General features: G+C 39.8%; 1 protein-coding gene across 13 annotated transcripts in view; it reads left to right on the top strand.

The window, feature by feature from the left end:
- Positions 1–21,332, top strand: part of GRIP1 (glutamate receptor interacting protein 1) — a 304,722-nt gene that overhangs the window by 114,943 nt on the left and 168,447 nt on the right. The window lies entirely within an intron of this gene.

Here is a 21,332-nt window from a genome sequence, read left to right as displayed (position 1 = left end):
GTCCATGCACATTAAATTCAAAGACAAAGCTTTTGCAATCCAGTGGAATTTCAGCTCTTAAATTAATCTACTAAAGAAAAATTCCTTAAGGCAACCCTAGAAGTCTCAGCTAAATCCAAGAAAAAAGGAAGATAAGATTATATGTAAACTTTGGGAGATAGTTTGTGTGATGTGGCATTTAAGGTGTGTGTCAGAGAGAGCATGAAATTATTATTGTGATTGAGAGAGCTGAAGCAAAAAAGTATGTAAGCTTTTATTCAGTTGCAGCAGGTCCATTTTTAGTCAGAGTACTTATTCACCTGTGTTCAGAACTGCCTGCAAAGATGGAGCACTATGGACTTCTACTCTGGCAGTGCCCTACATATATGCTCTTTCTAGTTGTTGGACACAGTGCAGGATGGATTACACTGAAGAAATATGTGTAACCAGTTGGCAAATGATGAGTTGTGGCAAATTACACTGAAATCTGCAGTGTTTCAAGTGTCATATCAGCACCAGTCCTAAAAGCATGATCAATTTCTATCTTCTCCAACAGTTAAGAGGGTCAGAGTATTTTGAATATTTTTGGTGAAAAAGGGCCCAAACTTGGGTCTGTCCAAAAGCCTTCTCCAGAAAAGCAAAATACTGTATTATCTGCCTTGTTCTTTTGGGACATTTGAGGTGGAAGCTGCAAGTGGAAAAAGACCCTCATCTTTTTAGGACTCTGCCAGCCATCTCAGTAACTGACTTTTCACAAACACTTTACCAAGAACGTGGCTTGGAAATACATTAAGCTAGAGAACTCAATATCAGAAATAACACAGAAATGGTCTGTATTAAATGTAGAGCAAACCAATCTTTTTTTCTCATCGTCTCAAAAACAGTTGTCCAGAGACAGTGTCTTATTGTAGTGTATTGCCCATAAGATCTGAACACAGTATGTAAAAGTACTAAATTACTAAAAATAATTACTTAATTTATTAAATATTGAAAACTGAGGCTGATGGAGAAATAAAAATATGGTTTTGTATATAGGAGGCCACTTGTCACATATTTTTGCTCAAAGATTACTGGAAACAGGTAATATCCTCCTTCATGTCAAGAATGTCATATTTGTGACACAAATTAAAATCTGCTCTCCTGACTTTCACGTAAGGAGGAACAGGAAATAATTAGAACACCTGTTGGTTCAGGTAGTAGAACTGCTTTGGATTTCCCAAATTGTTGTGTCCAGGTAACACTTGCTGCCTTGTTTTCTCTCCTGAGAAGGAAAGCAAGTTACACCTGTCTTTGGATAGACTTACCTTTTCTCACCTAGCGCTGAAGAGCTCTTGCAGCCCATTATAGGTATTAGATATGATTTGATTATGAATACTGAAGATTTACCAGCATCACGAGGTTCCTTAAGAATTGCTAATTCAGTAAACACTCTAGATTAAATAATTTTGGGATTGTCTCAAGAGAAATTGCTTAGGCAGTTACAAATTATGATATTCTGGGAAGGTGCGAGGGGCTGCTCAGCTTTCCATGTGAGCGAGCAGCAGGGATGCATCAAAGCACGCAGACCAGTGTAGGTGACATTGGGATGGGTGTTTGCTACAGACTGGCCATCAGGAAGAAGCAGTGCATGGTGCCTTCAGGTGGCTGGAAGAAGCCTCATATTTGCAGGAGGTTGGTCCTGGTCCTCAGGAGGACTTTAGCCACCTTTGATATTTATTGAAAGAATAACACAGCAGTGCATAAGTAATCCAGAAGGTTTGTGGAGTGCACTGATGATAATAACTTCCTAACACATGTGATCAATAAGCTCATGAGCGGAGGTGCTTTCCTTGACCTCACCAATGAGAAAGAACTGGGCAGGCATGTGAAGGTTGAGTAGTCTTGGCTGCAGTTTCCATAATAAGGAAGAATTCAGGATCTTGCAAGGAAGGAGCAAGACAAGTATCAGGGTCACCACCCTGGACCTCAGGAGAGCAGGTTTCTGTGATAGGAGGCCTGCAAGGAGCTCGTGAGGAGGATCCAGGGAGTCACAGGCTGTTTAACTTCACATCAGTCTGTGGGAATGTGATAGACCAAACAATCCTGGAAAGCATTTCCAAGAATCCTATGGGTAGGAAGGTGACTGGGAGCAGTCTGCATGAGTTTAAGAAGATGAAATCATCCCTCACCAACCTTGATAGCTTTCTACAATGAGATGACAGCTGAATGAATGAGCAAAGAACAGCAGACGTACCTTATCTTGACTTTTGACACTGTCCTCTGTATCATGCTCACAAACTACTCAAGTATGGACTAGATAAGTGGTCTGTGAGCTGGGCTGAAAAATGACTGAACTGTGAGGCTTAGAGGATTGTAATCAGCACCACCAAGTCCAGCTGGAGGTCAGCCATAGGTGGCATAGCCCGCAGTCTGATACTGGCACAAGCACTGTTTAACATCTTTAATGACCTGGATGATGGGACAGAGTGCACCCTCAGCATGTTTGCTGGTGACGCAATACTGGGAGGAGTGATGGATACAATACATGGTTGTGCTCCATTCCAAGGGACCTTGACAGGCTGGAGAAATGGGCAAACAGGAATCTCATTAAGTTCAGCATTGGTAAATGCAAAGTCCTAGTCCTGCATGTAGGGAGGAGTAACCGCATGTGCTGTTCTATTCTGGCATCTGACCAGCTGGAAAGCAGCTTGGTAGAAAAGTTGCTGTGTGTGCTGATGGACACCACGCTGAGCAGGAGGCAGCAATGTGCCCTGGTGGCCAAGAAGGCCAAAGCCTCCTGGGCTGCAACAGGCACAGCCCTGCCAGCCAGGAGGGGCTTCCCCTCTGCACAGCCCTGCCAGCCAGGAGGGGCTTCCCCTCTGCACAGCCCTGCCAGCCAGGAGGGGCTTCCCCTCTACACAGCCCTGCCAGTCAGGAGGGGCTTCTCCTCTGCACAGCCCTGCCAGCCAGGAGGGGCTTCTCCTCTGCACAGCCCTGCCAGCCAGGAGGGGCTTCTCCTCTGCACAGCCCTGCCAGCCAGGAGGGGCTTCCCCTCTGCACAGCCCTGCCAGCCAGGAGGGGCTTCTCCTCTGCACAGCCCTGCCAGCCAGGAGGGGCTTCTCCTCTGCACAGCCCTGCCAGCCAGGAGGGGCTTCCCCTCTGCACAGCCCTGCCAGCCAGGAGGGGCTTCTCCTCTGCACAGCCCTGCCAGCCAGGAGGGGCTTCCCCTCTGCACAGCCCTGCCAGCCAGGAGGGGCTTCTCCTCTGCACAGCCCTGCCAGCCAGGAGGGGCTTCTCCTCTGCCCCTCCGGTGACACACACCCGGAGTGCCGGATCCAGTCCCGAGCTCCCCAGTGTGAGGGGACATGGACAGACGGGAGCAGCTGCAGGGAAGGGCCGTGTGATGATTTCAGGCTTGTAGCACCTGTCATGGGGAGGGGGAAGGTAAGAGCTGGGGCTGTTCCACCTGGGAAAGAGAAAGCTTGAAGGGCTCTTAACAAAGCATGTGATGAGAGTGAGTAAAGAGGATGTCTCTTCTCAGTGGTGCCATCAGACACCACTAGTGTCAGGGCAAAGGTCAACAAGAACAAATAGGAGAAATTCCAATTAAAAAAAAGAAAAATGTCTCACAAGTGTAAAATGAGAGATTGCCACAATAAAATATTTACAAATACACAGTAAGTAGACACCTTAACAGTATTGTATGTACTGCTCTGCCTGTAACAATTTACAGAGCGCCTAGTCAAGGACAAGGAAGTTATTAATCATTGTAAGTAGCAAATTGATCTTGGTTTTGCAGACCAACTGAAAATAAATGTTCAGCAGAAAATGAGTTGATTCTTTTTCATTTTGTTGTTTTGCCAATTTCTGCTAAGAATGCTGTCATGATTTTAGCAGTTTGTCAAAAAAAGCATGATTACATCCTAAGTACTGTTAGGAAGAATTTAAAATTCAGCACTCTTGTGAGGAAAGTAAATTAAAGTACCTTGTGCTTCTGTGTGTTGCTGGCAAAAAAAGGCATACTAACATTCATCCAGAAGTGCTAGTTTTAGTCAGGCTGTCTTATAAACTTTACAGATGTATTTGTTACCCTAATCATTACTTAGCTTTTATATGTGGTGACTATTCTTATTTACTATAATCCTTTCTATTAAATAACATATATGTACTTTGAAATTAGAATGGTATAATAATATAGATGAGAAGATTGTAATATTTATGGGACAGAGGAAATAATTCATAGGTCATACGCAGTAAAATGTAAAGAGGAAAGATTAATGTTCCTCCATACCTACAGACTCCTAAAAGTATTGTAGTCATTTCTATTAAGAGATGTAAAGGGAAAAGCAATGCTCTAGTCCATGTCATAAATGGCCTAACTTTTTCTTGTATCTTGACTACTTAATGCAAACTCTTACTGTGTTATTTCTGTAATAAAATCTTGTCTCATCCAGCTGACAAACAGGATGCAGATAATAAATTTCTCGATAAAGTGCAATATCAGTAAAAGTTAACATTTCTTGGTTCTTTATATATTATGTTAGATCTTGTCTTCTTGATGGAATATTTTTAATTACATCCCTTTAGTAAAATTGCTTAGAAGCACTCTGATGCTTGTCTTCAGTCATATCTTCAGGATATGAAGTTGAGCTAAAAAAGAACAGTAAAATAAATTATTAGTTCAAGAAATGTGTGATTGTGGTACTTAATCTTGTATTCTGTCTTTGAAAGATTGCAATCAGGGAAATACAATCAAAGTATTATTTTATATGCCAAACTCTCATGGACTGAGATTCAGAGGGCATGACTGGTATGTATTTATTGAATGTGACTGCTCTGAGTTTGAATCTTACTGTAACATCAGTGGTTAGAGCATGCAGAAATGCAAATCTTATGAAGTAAGAGAGGGACATAAAAAGTGTGTGGCACATTGTTAGTAAATGCTTCAGAAAGTGGAAACTGAGTGTTTATCACAATTTATAACCAGTTTCTGTGTTTTGATTCAGAAAAGCCATTTTCTGAAACAAGAAAAAAGCCTTCATTTCACATCTGCAATGAAGATCATCGTGGCACAATTAGTAGTTATAGCTGTAAGCAGCAAGCTATCCGATAGTGCTAGCATTTGTCTTCCTAGAGAGTGCAAGCACCTGCTTCTCTACTTTATAATTTCTGTCCCTTGAATAGAAAAAGAAGACTTTGCAAGTTTTAAGGGAAAAAGTAGAAAACAAACCCTTTGGTAATCTGGGAGAATAATGTGTGCTTAGCAGCTGGCAATGTCATTCTTGATTTGTATGTAATTATTATTCAGTTTTTGGTGGTGCCTACATTCTCTGCTCCTGATGAGAAGATTCATTTGTACGCATCATTATTATCTCTTCTGACATATGCCTTAGTGACATTAATCTGTGTTTTATTTTCTGCAGTGGTAATAGCGGGCTTGTCTTTCCCTAGCTTTATTATGTTGTCGGGCTTTCTGAAGTTGTCCTGATAACACAAAGGAAAAGTATAGCATAGGGATCTAGGGAGAACCAAGTAACACTGAGTGCGGGGGAAGCAACTCCTCTCATCTTGCCTCCTCCTTGCCAGGCTGTGATGTGCTTTCCTCACTGGTGGGCAGACAGGCAAAATAAAGTTGTGCAATTGAAAAATACTTAATTAAATGTCTCTAGAAAGGGTGAAGCCACAGAGGCTTTATATTCTTGACAGGAACATTTAAATCCCCTTTGCAGTTTATTCTGGAAACATGAAAGCTTGTTGGGGGCAGTTACAGATTTATTCACTTTTAGCTGGACTGAAATAGCCTCATTACTTTCAGAATGCAAACTGATAAAGTGACTCACTCATTTGAAACCATTCAGATGGTGTTCTTCCAGAGCCTCTGAAACTCTGCTTTATTGTGAGATGCTAATGAGTCTTGTTAGACTACTGAAGAAACTTTGGTTCCACCATGCTGTGGCACATCCTGTCTAGTGCATTGGTGTAGGTGTACTGTTTTCTTCTGTTGTCATCTTGGTTTCCTGTTTTTTTTCCCTACACTTATTTTTTTTTTCCTACACTTCCACATACATACTTTATGTATTAAGGTATTTGTTCTGTCTTAGAATTTTTTTTGGGATTTTCTATGAAAACAAAATATTCAACCTTGCATATCTGACTGTACTATCACTATGACAAAACCCGTGATGCAAAATGTAAATGGAGGATGGAAGTATCTCCACTTTTCTTTATCCTTCTCCTCTATTGATTGAATACTGTATTTGAGGAAGATAATATATACATAGTAGCCATATAAAATAAGTGTATAAATATTAAAAAGTGAAAGGTTAAAATTAGGGGATTTGCCTTTCTTTCTAGTCTGCCACGTATCATTCTTTCCCCCTTATTGCCTCCATTATAATACTTGGAATTTATTCCCCATTATATGAACTCTTCATCTTCAAATATGACTAATTCACTTTGTGTTATGGATGCCTATTTTGTGAGAAAAAAAATTCTCTCTCTTTATGATGTTGCTGGAAATGTTACCCCTTGCTTACTGAAATTTAAAAGAGGAGGTCTTGGAGTCCATGAGACTGAACCGTCATTGAGGGCAATGTGTTCCATTGGTGTGGATAGCTAAAAGTCTGGAGGTAGGGACAAAGTATTTGTGGTGGTGGATTGGTTCTAGCTTATACATGGACTCAGATAATCTTCTCTCCTTTAAGAAAAGAAGACAAGGAATTGGACTATCCCTTGCTTTATTCATTAGTATATTCACATGTCCTGGCAAGGAAGAGATATTGCAGTTAGAATGTGATATACCTCTTTAGAATGTGGCTGTATTCTTTTTACTGAAGAACTTGAAAATTTAAATGATGTGTATGTTTTCCCAGATATCAAGAGGCTCCTGAAAATTTTTGATTTGATGCACTGCATTTTGCTATTCTCCAGTAAGGCTCTCCAAAATCCTGTAGGCATGGCTGTACTGAAAATTAAAGCATAATCTCATTGCCCTTTAATTTTTTGCAGCATAAAGTGTAAATGTGAGAAAACTGTTGCGGTTTTGTCCCCCTTTTCTCACACTGAACAAAAGCCTTTTCTTTTACAGACATTTAATCCACAAACAAATAAGTCTAATTACTTGTTCATCCGTGTGTTGAACTATGCAGCACTCTTTAATGTGTCTGCAGTTCTGAATTTATGTGGTTGCTTTAAAATAGTGATAAACACCTCTTTATGGTGTGATTGCTTAGGAGTGGAGATACAGTATGGTGCTCATTTTGGCAAAGCCCTAGTGACTTTGGGGTTGTCACACCAGTGTGGTATCTCTTTCTGTTAACTGCATAACGTCATTTACTGGTGTCTTTGCTTGACAACATTTATTACAGTCATTGCTACTTTTACTTACTTTATCATTAGCGTTTTGCTTTACTGGAACAATGATTGGATATCTTGAAGGCAAGAGCAGTTAGTAGAATAGCAATAGTTCCTGAAAATACCTACTCAATAGCTTTTTAGGGTGTGAGAGAAGATGCCATTGCCATTGTGTAGAATGGATCCATCAAAACCTTTCCCTGCCAGATACCCTTGATGGCCACATGCAAACAAAAACAGGCTCTGTGCTGCATGGGGAATTGGCTATTGTGAGCTACAATGTAGAAAATAATGTAAATGAAAATACAGGTTTTGGTATTGTTGCCATTTTAACCAATTGCCTTAAAAATCATTCCACATGTTTTTTATACAGGATGAATAGCTCACAGGACCATTCATCTGTGTGTTTTTTATGTTTTAGTAGGAAAAATGCTGTTGTTGCCAAAGATCATAGCACACAATAGTTATTTGCCATTGTTCTCAATGTGTACAAATGTTCTGGTTCTAAATGTATTGCCAGAATTAGGGATTATACTGAGAGTTTTTCTTCCTGAAAGGTAAAATGTGTCAGTACACTGTTATGTAAATGCATGTAAAGCAATACATTAGACAGTCATTTTGAGTAGCAAATAAGAAACAAGCAAAACAAGTAAAAAAATAAGTCTCCTTCTTAGGAAGAAGAAGGTCAGAGGTCTTGCAAGATAAACTTTCAATGATTGAAAATAATTTCTGCAAGTTGTTCATGACAAGGTCTCATGCAGTTGGTCCACTGCTTGGAGAGTAGTTGGATGCCCGTGTTGCACACAGCTTGGTTGATGTGCATCCATATAGGATGGATGCACAGTGCAGTGGTCCTGGACATGCTCAACCCTTCACCTTAGACTGATGTTGATAAGAGGGTATTTGTGTGGGAAAGCCTGGTCACAAATACAGACACTGTTGTCTCTCCTGTTTGTAGTAGGTGTTAGAGGAACATGTAGCTCCAAGCAAGACAAGGGACCCAGAACGATAAGCCTTGTGTATGTAATTAAAATACAATTCCTGCCCTAGAGAGATCCTTGATATAGCTTGTGGCACAGATGGACAGAAAATAAAAGGAGAATGACAAAGAGCCACTGTTCTGATGGAGTTGTACGGTCTAAAGTTTTCATCTGTGCTTGTACAGTTCATGGATGACTGGTTTTGAGGGCTGAATTTCCAGCTATCACTGCATACTTTCATGAGGATACATCTTGTAGAACTGCTGTTGAAGGCTGCCTGTGACCTTATTTATAATTAGTTAAAATTGTACCAACTATCAATCTTTATAAAATCTTTAATTTTTTTAGAAAAACTATTGAGCAAATTCTTTAAAGCCACTCAGGCAGACTGAGATTTCCACAGCTGAGAGATTTGCAGTTAGACAGCTTTCTGACTGATGCCATTTATGATCCAGCTCTTGATAATGGTAAGAGGAAATATGTCCCTTTTTAATAAATATTTTCTCCAAAGCAATATTTCTCATTGCTGTAAAATCTGTCGCTCAGCTTTCCAGTTTACTTCAATGATAATTCATCTCTGTGAAATTCAGGTCACTTGGGCTTTGGCAATTAGATTTAATACCCCAACTTTAGTCACCCTAAACATGCAATCCATACTGTATTTTTTCACCCAAATCTCTACCTACTTTTGAAGAATGAAATTATTTTTATGTGAATTGATAATGAAGTTAAACCTTTATTTGGCACAGTATTCCCCTGTGCCCTATTTCTTCCATTGTATAAAATGAATAGGCTGTCTCTGCCCCTCTGTCCTTGCTGACTAAGTTGTTGTCTCTGCTGCACCTCTTACGTATTGCTTCTGCTGAAGGGCACATTTCCCCCAGCTTTCTCTTGGAAGAGTATAAAGGGATTGTTGCTGATAAGATACACTTCTGAGTGGTTGGCGATTCCTTCATGTGCACAAACCTTTAGTTGTGCAAGCCATTAATGGCCAGAATTGGTCTGTGGTCTGTGGACTGAACCTGGTTCACAAGGCAATATCAAGCCATGGCACTACAAAGATAGAGTTTGGCAAAGCCAAACACAGTCAGGATGAGCACTGGCATGGGGAGCAATCCAGCAGGTTTTTGAAACCTCCAGTACTGCCTGCTTGGGTAGGTTCCTTGTTTAAGCATCCAGGTTGAGTGGGATAGGAGGTGTGCAAAACTGGGAGTGACAGGAAAGCTCCTTCAAGAAGAGCATTCCGGATCCTGGGCAGAGCTCAGTTTGGCCTTGTTTGGTTTTGCACTATGCAGAAAGCTGAAGAGCTTTGAAGATGAGTATGGCAGGAGTTTTCCTGCTGGGACTCTGTGCTCAAGTGAGGAGATACAGACCAGGGTGACGGGCAGTGCTGCTTGAGTGGAGGCTTGCAGTGCTCTTTGACTGCTGTATCAGGACATGGAGGTGTGTGGCTGTCCTGTCTTGAGTCTGTGTTTGAGTTGAAGGTCACCATCATCATTCAGCAGTCTGGGTAGGAGGAATAACTCCTCTGTCAGGAGGCACTGTGGCTGTGGGGTGCTTAACCATTGCCCAAGAAACAGTATGCAAGTCAGGGAAGAGTCCATGAACTCTAGAAAAATTAGGAGAATATTTGGAAGACTGGGGCTTCCATAAGAGTAGCCATAATGTCTTACTGTACTGTCTCCATCTGTAAACAGCTACCTATGGAGTAGCCAAACCAGTGTGCAAACATAGACAATACTCCTTTCATAGCCTCAGTTATTTTTTCTGATTCTGAAACCACTTGAATAAGTGGCTTCGTAGTTAATAACCATCAACATATCTTTGTTTTATGTTGTCATCCATTTTCCTTTTGAAAAACATTAAGCAGCAACAGCATCCTTTGGCAGTGAGTTCCCCAGGTGTTCTTGGTGTTGTCTGGGGTTAAACCACAGCCAAGCGCAATCACAGAGCTCTGTTGTGCATAAAGCAAAGCTAAGCATGACTTTAACACAGAGCTGATTTTCCTGAAGCAATTGTAAAAATCCCACAGTGATAAGGCATTTCATTTTGTTGTTTTTCAACACAGTAGAAAGTATTTTAATCAAAGCAACTGAAAAATCATTTTAGGCTTAGCAACCTGTTGAGACAAATGATAAAGTATTTAAAAGCCTCATTTTACTGAAGAATAACTGTCCCTAACAATTAAACTAATTTAAAAAAGCTTTCGGAGAAACACAAAAGAAATTAAGCTTACAAAATTGACAGTAATTTGGGATTTTTGGTTATACACAGCTTTGCACTGATGATTTCACTGAAGCTTCAAAAATACAATGAAGATTGGGTAATATTGAAGACATTGGCAGGTTTTGTTTTGTTTTGTTTTATCACTATTCCCTTCTTAGTCTGCTGTTTCAAATACGAATTATACTTTACTGACCCTATTCTTTGTTGTTTTTCTTATTCAATGCGATATAAATGTCAAAATGTCATAGTTAATTTCAAGTTTGCATGTCTCAAAATTCTTAGGATAGTGTCCATGTTATTTATTTCTTCAAGAAAAAAGAAGAGGAAAATAACATGCTTCAATTGTTATGTAGGCACTAACTTCAGACTTGAAATAAATTAATTTGTTTCTATAATCACATCAAGTGTTGTGCTCATTGCACTAATCCTGTGCTTGGCCTTACAGCTTATTTTTCGTACTATTTCGTATTTCGCTATGCTAGAATGCATTTATAATTATTTTTACTGTTGTGTTAATTAATTATTCAATACATAGTTATTTCTATTTTAATGAATTCCTTTGGTTTAGATCACCCAACAGCTGTTGGCTTAGACTGATGCTGCATGGAAAAGTTGTCATGGGACATTGCTGTGTCCAGAGACTAGCTTGCATTCATGTCTGACTTGACAAGCAAAAGTATTTGGAAATGTCTTTATTTTGGAAAATTACTTTAAAAAATAAATAGAAAATCTAGCATGCTTTACCCTGCACATTTCTTCGGCTTCCACTGTACTCCCAGTTCATAGTTTTCCTTGGTCCTACAGTCAACACAAGCATTACCAGACCCTTCCTTGTGCTTGCCAATTTGAAGGTTTTGTTGTATTGGTTTTATTAATAGCAAATAATATTTACTACCAGGACAAAAGGAAAATTTAAAAAAGGAAAATAACATGCTTCATTTGTGATGACTTCTTTATCTCTGTAGCTAGTGAATCCTTTTCTCATGTCTGTTGATTCAACTCAAGTTAAATCTTTTTTAAACCTCAAGTTTTCATTTTTTGTCCCTTCCTTTCATTTTGAAGAGTTTTAGTTTGAAACTGTTATTGCTTCAGTGCCAATGATATAAGCATAGACTAGTTATTGCATACATTTTTTACAGAATGTCCTGTAACATTAATGCAATTGTATATTTCTTTGCCTAGTCTAATTGAACAAATTTTGATTTCTGTCATTGCCCTGTCCCCCTTCCTCCCTCACTCGCTTAACTAGACTCTTATACAGGATTGTTTGGGGTTTTTTTTCATTTTTTTAAATTCATGTATCTAATATTGTTCACAAATTATTTAATTCAAGTTTGCATGCTTCATAATTTTGAGACTTAAAATTTAATATACTTAAAATACACTTGGAGACTTTACCTAGATTCATGATAATACATATTCCTAATTTTGATCCTTTTGCACAGTTGTCACAAAAATATAAATCTTTGCTCTTCACATAACATGTCTTTCTTCACAGAATCACAGAATGGACAAGGTTGAAAGGGACACAGTGGCTCATCTGGTCCCATCTCCCTGCTCATCCCAGGGTCATCTCAGAGCACATGGCATAGGATAGCATCCAGACACTTACTGAATATCTCCAGTGAGGGAGACTCCACAACTTCTCTGGATAATCTCTTCTAGTGTGTGGTTACTGCACAATAAAGTTCTTCCTCATGTTCAGGTGGAACTTTTGTGCATCAGTCTCTGCCCGTTGCCTCTTGTCCTATTACTGGGTACCTGCTCCATCCTTTTGACATCCTCCCTTCAGATAATTACAGGCATTGATGAGGTCCCCTGTCACTTGTCTCTTTTTGAGACTGAACAGTCCCAGCTCCCTCTTGCAGTCCCTTGTAATCTACTTGCTTTATTCCAAGTGCACCCTGTTTTCCAGATCTCATGGTTGCCATTTTGATGGAATGCTTAATTTTATTTTTTTATTATCATGTCAGTCCATTAAGAAAATACAACTTTGCTGGGTTTTATTTCTCTATCAAACTGGGAAAACTAACTAGGCACATTAATTGTGCTTTTCAACCCTAAAAATTAAGGTTTTCATTGCAGACACTGTTGGAGATCTTCTGTCTCTCTGTGCTGTATTTTACAGTGGAATTAAATCAGTTCATTTTTCAAACCATCTGGTTGGGGTGTTTTTTATTATAATTGCAAATGTCTAAATGTAGTTTCAGTTTTTCAGGGTAGAAAATGTGGTCATTATAAATAAAGCTTTAATTGATTTTTCTTCTCTTTCTGCAAAAGTAAGCTGGTAAGCCACAGAGAAGAAAAAAATGTAAAAACTAGAGCATAAAGAAATGGATATTTGGTAAGTTAATTATGCTCAAATGTAGAAGTATGAAAAATTTAAATGCCTTTTTTAGAAATATTTGCTGTCTAATAAGCACTACACAGATTAATGAGAAAGCATAAGAAGACAACAATGGATACACTTCTACAGAGGGGCAGAAAGCTGGAAAAATTTGCACATAGAAATGTATCCTATCCAGACCTGTGGAGTGGTTTTTAAATTGTATTTATTCTTTGTCTCAACAAATGCTTAAATTATTTGCTTATATCTTATTAAAAAAACAATAGAAATGTGGTCTAAAACCTCATTGTATTTCAGCACCTGTGGTGTGATGATTTGGTTTGTAGTGAGCTTTCTGATGTATTTGGATTGTGGACAGGCTTGAACCAGAGTTGTTGGATTGGCTCCTTGCCCTTTCTGCCCATCTGTACCCTGTCCAGCACAGTAGGCTCTTTGGGGCTTACACACACACTGTGAGCTACACTCTGTTTCAAATTGTGTTTGGAAAAAATAATTTGGCTTTTTAACTTTTAGAGTTACCAATCATCAATGATTTAAAATGGTATAGGAGTACAGTTTCCTCAGGTATTCTCTGCCTTTACTTAAAGCTTCCCAGAAGTGACCATGGTGTGAATCTCAGCTCTTGGTTCTGAGAAATGGTTTGGCAGTGCTCAGGGTGCTCTGGAGTGTATGAGTCAGGCTGGGTGTATGACACCAGAACCTTATTCACCAGCTGGTGAGCACATCGTGGGATTGTGGGCAGGGCCCACCAGAAATGTGGCTGTCTAGTGGGTGTGATTTTTCTAGACATACTATATCATAATGCCTTGGGGCTATGCCTGGAGGATTTGAGAAGGGTCACGCGGCTGTAGAGGATACAGGAATGAAGCTCAGTTCTGTATCAGCTGGAGAATCTTACTAATTTGCTTTCAAGATGTAGAAGTAACAGACAATTAAAACAAGCTTCAGGAATAGGAGAGAGGAGGATGAGGTAAATGTGGGCTGGCTGGTATAGGAGTGGAATGTCTTGAGAGAGAGGAGATAAGCAGAAAGGATGGAAAAGCTGCATCAATCAGAGACACCTGCAGGACAAGTATTGTGGCATCAGAATGTGGCCTGCAGAGGCTGCAATTGCTGGAGCAGTCAGGGCCATTTGAATTGTACTTCAGAAACTCAACATCTTTTGCAATAGGAACACTGCATTAGTGAAATCATTGTAAATGGACACCTAAGAACAATTTGTGTGTACTGTTAGCGACAACCTGTTATTTCAGATTGCAGCATCCCCAGCATCACCTGAAAGCTGCTGTGCATCAGATTTTGAGCTGAATGACAACAATAAATACAGGCTGTCTCAGAAGTAGACATGTATACAGAGTCTGTGTATTTCAGCAAATATGTGACTGGAGGTGACATACTGTTTTTTCTAAAGCCTTTCAGTAGGATGAGATTTTGTTTATGATGTGTGGCAATAGTTTCAATCTATGTGATGCACTGTGAGCCATGCTGGTTATCCACCAAGCTTGCAAGGAAGTAAATGACTCTGACTGTCAGCAGTATGACAGATAGCTAAGGGGTTCTGGGACATTACTCCTAAGAATTATGTTTTCTTGGGGTTTTTATGTGGTGAGGTTTTTGTGGTTTTTTTTTTTTTTTTTGTTTTTTTTTTTTTTGGCGGGGGGGGCAGTGTTGTTTAACTATAGGATTTGGCTTTATGATTCTTAGTGCTTAGAAATTAAATACTCAACTGTTAGAGTTTTTTAAGGCAGGCATAGACTTTCAAGTTAGCTTCCCAAAATTACCTCTAACCAATCTCTTATGTCATTCTTACAGGGATGCTATAAGAGTTGTGTTTCCAGTTTCGAGTTTCAGATACTAACACTGCCAAGTTTTTAAAATGAGTATTAAAAGTGAAACATCCCTAAAGAAAAGCAATGCCAACTTACAGGCTCAGTGTCTGCATTAGTAATCTTACAATATGTTATAAGGCAGTAGTGTCTAGAGCCATGAATAGGTGGAGGGGTTTAAGGGCACTTAAGGTACTTAAGTGAGGTAAGCTAAGTAGTGGAAACAGTTGAGAGGGTTGGCTGTCTAAAGGCTTCAAAAGCCTTTTTTATTTGAGGTGTAGTGGTTCAGTTTTGCTACAGTAACATTTTCTAACAAATCAGATAAAATTTTATCTCAAATCAGATAAAATTTTTAACTTAGCCTTTCCCTATCTTACCTTTTCAAGAAATTTAGAAATGCCCTTGTGTTTGAGGCATGCTGGGCACAGTGACAGAGCTATTGCAACTTATGCGATGCTTTTCTTCTCCATCATCTTCATGTGTCAAGAAAGATGGAGGGGAGCAGTTCCTCTTCAGTGACAGGGTATTCCCTTTTCACCATCAATGCTATAAGGGCTACTTTGCCTCTGTGTCTTGGTTTTAGTTTCACTATCATGGATGAGAGAGGCACAGGGTAGATTTAGGAAACAGGTCTGTGCAGTGTTAGATGGGATGGTTTGAGGCGGGGAAACAAGTTGTGTTTTGGAGGTAAGTGAACTTGATGGAGAGAAGTACTTGCTGAATTCACAGAGAAAAAGATGGGGCATGAAAAGAAAGGAAATATGCAGGGGGGAGATGGCAGGAAAGTAGTAAAGCACCAAAAATGTTTAATTACAAAAAGAAAAAGTTAACTTGGTTACAATTTAATTTAAGGCCTTAAACAGAGAGAGTGTAGGCTAGGTGCTCTAAAATTTTTAATTTTTTATTATTATTGTTTTGTTCAGACAAATAAAATATTTGACAATAATTAAAAGCTTCTTCCAGGCTGAGGCTTGTGAGGTTTTCACCACAAATACATTTTTAGAGTTTATTTATAAATGCCTGGGAATAGATAAAAATGAAAATGCTGATACAGTATAGAGTGTGGTAATGAGAATATGCTTCAAAGACATGAGACATTTTACTGCATTATGTCTTAGGATCTTAGTGTTGAATAATAATTTCCCATTCATATCAGTTTTGTAATTCCCTCCTCTTCCCGTTTTTTCCCACTCTTCCTCCCAGTCTGAGAGTACTTAACAAGCAGAATTTTATTTTATATGAGCATCCTCCAGTGCACTTCACTATAATGGTGAACATGCTGCTGTTCCCAGGCTGATTGCTCTTGAGCTGGTGTGTAGGTCATCACTTCGTGCTTTGCTTTGTCTTGTGTCCAAAGAGCTGCTAAAACTCACACTACTGTGCTGCAGCTTTCCAGTGGCTCTTGCAGGTTTGTTACAAATCAGTGTCATCTTGCTGCACCTGCAGCACAGCTTTTTGCTCTTTGCCAGGCATAAACAGCAGGTGGTCCCCTTATTGGAATATTTTATGTAAGCAAAGCTTTTTCACATTTAGCTCTGCTCCTGCTTCATTGCCACTTCAGGCAACAGGCAGCAGCTCCTCCAATCTTTTCAGAAATGCTCCTTGGTGAAACAGCTTTCTACAACTGCTGAAGAGTTAAAATTGTTGCTTAGTTCAAATTATAAAGAGCCTTGAATGTTGGCCACTAGAATGTGGCTCCTTTGGGGCATATATAATTGAATATACATTTTTGCTTTTATTTGAGTCTCTCATTCTCTCTCTCTTGAGAGGAAGCTGCATCTCTCCCTTGTTCATCAGTCTGAGCATTCATATGTCCCGTATTCCTGAATGAATGAACTGAAACAAGATGCAATTTCCTATTTCAACTGGCTTTTGTGAAAATCAGTGGCCAGCAACGTTAGACTGACATTTGGTTTTCCACAACTTGAAATGATTTGCAGAATGGGATTCACCACAACAGTGTGATGCTGGCAGCACAGGGACTGTGTGTACAAGGTTGCTGGGTCAGTTCTTCAGTCATGTGCACCAATTTCACACCACTGTAGCTCCACTTGCCACATTCTTCTGACTCTCACTCCCATACACCAAAAGGGAATGCAAGTTTGTTTTCCCATGATCTTCATACCGATTTAAAAGTAAAGATGACACTGTGCTCAGCCTGTAACATTGCTTTTAAAACATTACTGTTGTTTCTGTTGCCACCTCCTGGCTGAGTTTGTGCATCCAGGGCCCAGATGCAGCCCTTGAGGCCATTCCAGAAGCACACAGACATTGCTTTGTCAGGGATGTGGATGATGTGCTGATTCAGAATTTAGGGCTGCCCATCCCGTCCACACTTCCCATGGGCAGGGGTATTGTCATTACTGCTCTTTCACAGAGAGCTCCCCTTCTAGAATGGCTGGCTCCAGCCAGATCCATAGAAAATGAGCATCTCTAAGCCTTCCTACCCGTTGCTGTCTGTGGAATTGCCACAAAATGTGGCAATCAAAATTTAGCAAGATAGAGTACATCAGCAGCCCTGCCCAGCTGTAATGTTGGGGTTTTTTTTAAAAGAAACTAGAGGTTATGGTAAGACACAACCGATCCTCAAAGAAAAGCTTTTTAGTTGAGGAAAAAGGGATACTGGGGCAGGACGGAGAGAAATGGAAGGGAGAAACTTATGTGGTCAGTGCTCAGGGAAGGAAACTGAAAGTGTGGGAAAGAATGTAGAAGAGGAGACTAAAGGTTTAGGTTGTTGTTTTAGGGGTGTCTTTTGGAGTTTACTTCAGAGTACTTAGAAATCAGCTAAAAAAATCTTTGAGTCATTAGAAGTCATTAGGTTCCTTAAGAAGCCATGGAAGGAGAGAAATGCACTTTGAGAGGATTAGGGAGGGACAGAGAGGGATGCCTTCTCTAACACAGAGAAGTTATTGGTAACTATAAAACAGGTGTTGCAAAAAATTGAATAAATTATTAAATAATTTTCAAGTACTTAGCAAATAGCAAGGGAATACCCAAATGGATTTGTCAAGAACAAATTATGTTGAGCTAGTCCAACTTCCAGTGTTGACAGATGAACTGGCAGAAAGTCTAAGAAAGAAGTCTTAGATGTGATCCATTCTGACTTTGGTAAGACTTTTGACACTATTTCACTTGACATTGTACTATGCAAACTAGGGAAGTAATTTAAATGAGGTATCTCTAAAGTGACTTCTGCAGTGGTTGAAAAACTGCAGCAAAGGTTTGGTTTTCAGTGACCTGATAGTCCAAGGGGTGGGAATTCATTTGCTCAAGGGCTTTGTCATGTGCCCTGTACTCTTCAGCATCTCTTTTATGATTTGCGTAATGAATTTGAAAATACTTATGAAAATTGTTCTTGGTGCTCAACTGAAAGTGGTTATGAATGTTTTGCAGGCAGGACAGACTTCAAAATATTCTGGATAAATTAGGATAAGGGTCTGAAATAAGTAAGATGTTATTCAGTGGAAGCCACAGCTGGGAAGGAAAAATCAAATGTAAAACAGGAAATAAGGAGCTAAGCAGCTGTGCTGCAGAGCAGAATGAGTGCTCATTTTTAGTGGGTGATAAATTAAGCATCTTAGTGGTGTGATATCATTGCAAAGAGCAAGAGTCTTGCTAAGTTTTATGAAGACTATGTGTCTCATGTGAAGCTGTTGTGGATGGTGTCTGCTGTATTTGGGTATCACACTAGGAAAGGAATAGGCAAACTGAATATGGAGTGGGAGGGAGGATTGTTTTAGAAAACATGATGTGAGAGAGGGATGAAGAGCTAAGACTTTTTTACTTGAATTTAGGCATACTCTGTTTTTCTGGGCTTTTAATTTTACCAAACATCCCATTACTCTAAGAATAATACAGCACTTTCAGATCCCCTGGACTAGATAAAAGAAGAAGCGGGAATTAGCACCATCTGAAACTGGAGACCATGAAGTTGAGCAAAATGAAAAACACTTCAGAGAGGTGTACAACTGATGGAAAAACTTTGAGGAGCTTTGGGGTTTGACTGTTTTTTTAGCAAAGAGAATTTGGATTCTTAATTTAACCCTGTTACTCCTACTGCTTATCCCCTTCTGGAATTAATAGCACTGAAAGAACCTTACTATTTAAACAACCCCTAATTAGGATGCCAGTGAGTTTGCCTTCCAGTCTTTCCCACAAGTTGATGCCATACTGTCTTTTCCTCTTCTTGTAAAGGAGACTGTCCAAGTCATTGCCTTGGCAATGATATACTCTCAATTAAATGCTCTCTTCAGACACCTACTTCATTCAAACTACTCTTAGGTATTTTTACTCCTTCTCATAGGGAAAATACCAACTCAGATTCCCCAAAATTACCATTTTTCTCATGTTCTTTAGAACAACTTGGTCACTGAGAAGTTTTCAACACTCTTATGTTGCCCCTGATGCACTTTCATGGTTGACAGCATTCCTTCTTTACAGTCTGTGGTTTCCTTGGAAGACTATGGTGTCATCTCCCAGAGCAATGGGCCACAGCTATGAAGGTGAGGTCAGCAAACTGCCAGCTTTACCACTGACCAGTCTGTCACATCATCTCTCTTGCTGTAGAAAGTGCTTCCACTTGCTGGTGGAAAGTGTCTACCTGACATCTGCTTTCAATCCCCACCTTGCAGAGCAGCACTGCAAGCTCAGCAGCTTTCTGCACTTCAATTCTGCTATGAGATGCATGGAATGCTGTCACCTGGTAATTGTTGCGCCTTTGATGATATTAACTCGTTATGGATTATGGCAGCTTCTTAGGGGATTTAATTCTCTTGGGTCTCGTGTCTCAGAAGATCTTTCCCTCTGACATTGGAACAATAGTTGCAGTAGTCTATCGTGTTGAAATTTCTGTATGGCATTATGATTCATTACGGTAGTTATTAATAAAGTGAAGAATGTGCAGGGGGAAAAAGCTATGAATGCATCTAGCCAGAAAAAACTGGAATGACTAATGTTTTATAATGACAGAGTGAGAATCTATGTACTATATAACATCTATGCAGTTTTTCCCAGGGTATTCAATATAAAGTCTAAGACTTTGGTATTTGCTCTATTGGCAGAATTTCTCATTCTGTTCAAAAAATGCCTTTCTGTGTAGGAAATACCTCTGTTGTATTCTGGTGTCCTGAAATTACTACAAACTAGTTACAAACAGTTATATTCTGTAACAGGGCACAAGGGTGAATATTTTAAATATCTATTCATCAGACTAAAGAGGGGCTTTGGAACTGGATGTGGCTGAATCACTGGAATTGTGTTTTCAAAAAAAAAGTATTCCTTTCACCTGACAGTGCATTTGGGTTTGGTTCAAAACTTGATGCTGCTGATGCACACAGAATGCATAGCAGTAAGAAATCTCCTGATGCTGAGGAAGGGGGAGTGGAAGCAGAGAGCTTTCCTTTAACTGTGTGCAACGTATATGAGAGGGGAGGAAAAGCCACAACGGAAGCTTTTTTTATTGCCTGCTCTAAGCATCCCCTTTTCTTTCATAGCCCATAGGCTTAGTTAGCTTTCCCTTAATCTCAGGGTTGGTGGCAGCTGTACAGCCTATTGTGTGAGTTAATGATGTGAGAGATGTCCCACAGGAGTTTCTGTGGTCTGTGGGGGAAACTCGTTTGGTGCTGCGTTCCAGGTGGTGAATGACAGTTCGTTTCAGGAGCTTGACAGAGTCAGTAAGGAGAGGTCATGGGAGCAGAGAGAGGTTTAAAAGCTGGTACTTTTTTGGCCTTTTCAAGCAGGTGGCATTTGGCCACATACAGAATGAAAGTGCAGGTGCATTTCCTTTCACAGCGGGTCTGCCTGCCAGTCTGTATAGGTCCCCTTGTTTTCAGTCAGAAAAGAGGTTACTTTCTTTTGAACTTTTTGGAAACACTGATAAACCGATATAAGACAGTTCTACATGGTGGTGACAGTGCAGTTGTTCACTCTGTCAGAGCCGGGAGAGCTGCAAGGCCTCCTGCTGCAAAGGAGTTCAGTATCACTTCATGTGCACTTAGGAGTCTTCCTACAAACTGCATAGGGCAGGAAAGAAGGGGGCAAGAATGGTACCTGCACCTAGAAAACAAAGGAAAATCATTATTTAGAGATAAAAATGGAGAAACAATAAAAAACGCTTCCGTCTGTTGGTGCCATTTTACAGTCCAATTCTGAGAGTACAAGCTTATATTGAATCTCATTTGACCAATACATTCTGCTGCTTAAGTTGCCCTTGAGATGATCACAGTTTACCCATGGTAGTTTATTATAGCTAATGCCAGTGCAGATATTTTTCTAAAAGAAATCTCCAACAAGCAAATGACAAAAATACCCAACTGTGGTGTTACACAGAATTTCACTTGTAGATCAGATTTCTTCAAATTATCATGTGCAAAGCTGCAGTATTATTTTCATATAACCTAACTGCCTGAATACATGTCTTTATTCCTGTCCTGGTTTTGGATAGGACAAAGTTAATTTTCTTCCTAGTAATTCAGTGTTAGTAAATATGAGTTTAATGTTGCTATCACACTGATGTTTTTGTTATTGCTAATTGGTATCTATAGTAAGTCAAGGACTTTCCAGCCTATCATCCCCTGCCAGTGAGAAGGCTGTAGGGGCACCAGAAGTTGCAAGGGGACACAGCCCCACAGTTGGTGACCCCAG

The sequence above is a fragment of the Lonchura striata genome, chromosome 1A, assembly GCF_050655825.1.
Source record: "Lonchura striata isolate lonStrDom1 chromosome 1A, ASM5065582v1, whole genome shotgun sequence".
NCBI classification, from domain to species: domain Eukaryota; kingdom Metazoa; phylum Chordata; class Aves; order Passeriformes; family Estrildidae; genus Lonchura; species Lonchura striata.
Note: the sequence above shows the minus strand (reverse complement) of the source record. Positions and strands in the feature narration are given on the sequence as shown.